The following is a 2,825-nucleotide window of genomic DNA, read 5'->3' as shown; positions in this document are numbered from 1 at the left end:
CAGATGATTTCTGATAAGGTTAAAGAGAGCAGTGCAAATACAGAAGACGAACGCACGCAACTACGCAAAATTCTATTACAGCAAGCTCCAGTTTTTGACAACATTCCTGGTACTATGTCCGGTTTTATGTATGAATTTCAAGTGAAATTTAAAGCAAAGCATTATCCCATTCCATATATTCACAGAGAACAAGTTAAAAAAGAATTGCAGGATATGCTTGATCAAGGAATTATAGAACCGGCAGTTAGTCCGTACATAAACCCGCTACATATTGTTAAGAAAAAAGATGGCTCACTTCGCCCTGTACTTGATTCACGTCACATTAATGACATTATTATTAATGAAACAGATCGACCGCAGACTTGATGGCTCTACAGTAATTAAAAACATCGCATTTGCAAGTCGCATTTTGTCACCTCCGTTACAGAATTGGAAACATTATGTGTTGTATGGGCTTTCACGAGATTTAGGCACTTTCTTTATGGCAGACACCACCGTTTACACAGACCACAGAGCGATACAATTTTTACTTTCGGGTAAATTCACTCACGACAGATTAAGCAGATGGAAACTTTATTTACAAGAATTTAATTTTACAATAGTTCACATTCCCGGCACACAAAATGTTATAGCAGACGCACTATCGCGTTCTCTGAGCAACAATCAGCAAGACGTAGCAACCAACTTCTGCAAAGCAAATTTCAGTGTCATGTACATTCAGCATGTTGCATTTGAAAACTTTATTTCATCGGCATTACAGGACATCGCACAAGAACAAAATAAAGACAATGTGTGGAAAGAAATTAAACACCTTTGGCAAGATAAGAATAATGTTACGATTAGAAACCATTACACTGTACGCAATGACATTCTGTTTCGCCGCTCTCATCCTGACAGCAACAATTGGTTATGATGCATTCCTGACGAACTGGTTAACAAATTAATCTGGTACACTCATTTAAGTTACGCACATTACGGAGCACGAAAATGTTTTCTTATACTGAGACAGAACTGTTATTTTACCAACATGGAAAAACGTATACGACGAGTTTTAGCGTCTTGTAAAATTTGCCAGAAAGCTAAATTAGACACCACTTCACGTATTCCTCCTTTATATCCTATTGTACCTGTTAAATTATGACATATGGCAGCAGTAGACATTTTTGGTCCAATTCCGAGAACTAACAGAGGTTTTTGCTACATCTTTGTCGCTGTTGAGCTCACTTCAAAATTTGTTACCTTCACTCCGTTACGCAAAGCTACTGCTAAAACTGTTTCGAAAGCATTTGTAAAACATTTTCTATTTCATGTAGGGCATGTGATGAAAGTAATTTCTGACAATGGATCTCAATTTCGTTCTGGCATATGGACACGCATGTTACGAGCTAGAAACATTTCTCCGATTTATATATCCAAGTACCATGCTTCTTCGAATCCTTGTGAACGGTTAATGAAAGAAATTGGTAAGCTGTGCCGAATATACTGCCGCAAAAGACATATTGATTGGGATACACACATACTCTCATTTCAAGATGTAATTAATTCCATTCCAAATGAATCCACTATGCTATCTCCGTCTGTTATACTGAAAAACGTTGAACCACCAAACAAAATTAAAGAATTAGTAAACTTCCCTACCTGTCGTCGACTAAGACACCACGAAATAATTGACATTGCGCTGAACAACATCAAACGTGCCGCAGAGCGCCGGAGAAGACAGAAAAAACAGGTTTGTACAAGCCGCGACTTTCACGTTGGACAGAAGATATTAGTGCGTACACACTATTTATCCAGCAAATTAAAAGGTAAGTGCAGTAAATTTGAACTTCTATACGCAGGTCCATATTGGATTCGCAGCATTCCTCATCCCAATGTTGTACACGTCGAAACTTTGAGAACCAGAAAATCGAAAGGCAACCACCATCGGTCAAATATTAAACCCTTTATTGAATGAAGACACTTTATGATTCGACACACTATGATGCCATTTACTAATTTTTTTATGACCACTTATGCAATTATATTCACATGACTAATTACTGATGATTGTCGTATTTTTTCTTGGCAAGTGCCCGGCAAGGTAAGGTTAGCAGGTCGCTTTTCTTGCCGTTACACATTAGACCATGCACATTTTCCATTTTTTTTGTGTATATGTTTGTATTCCAGTTTTGTTTGTATGCACTGTGAAATAGTTAAGATATAACACACACCGTTTGACTTTGACATTTTTGTTGCCCTATGATATCTCAACATCGTGACTGTTTTACATTTTTCTTTTTGCTGCTGCATTGTGATATTCTCTGTACTTTTTACCTCTGAACACTGTCAATGTCTTTGACATATTACGTTTTCTGTCATGTTATGCTGTATGGTTAATTATGTCACCGTAAACCAGTCATTATTTAATGGGTATATGATTTAAATGCAAGACATTAATTTTTGTTCATCAATTTCAGAAAGAAATGATGCGTATAAGAAATAAATTCAACAGAAATGGGAATTTCACCTACGGAATAAACGAAAGAAGATTCAATAACTTTATGAGGAAGAGTAAATGGATCAGGATTAACAAGCATTAACAAGAATATACTATACTCATCGTAGAATAGCAGTCTTAACTAATTTTTTCTTTCAGAATACAAGGCGATTGATGCAGGCTTTCAGACAGAACTACACATCTTAGTTTTAGTGATAAAATATGCTAGAGATAAGGAATAGTTGTGTAATGAGTAATGAAGTGATTTTTTTGCAGATGATAATGAATGCTGATGAATAGTGATGAAGGATATGCTGTTATGAATAATGAAGTTTTTCTTTATAGGTGA

This window comes from Schistocerca americana, chromosome 2, assembly GCF_021461395.2.
Source record: "Schistocerca americana isolate TAMUIC-IGC-003095 chromosome 2, iqSchAmer2.1, whole genome shotgun sequence".
NCBI lineage: Eukaryota > Metazoa > Arthropoda > Insecta > Orthoptera > Acrididae > Schistocerca > Schistocerca americana.
This window is presented reverse-complemented; position numbering follows the sequence as displayed.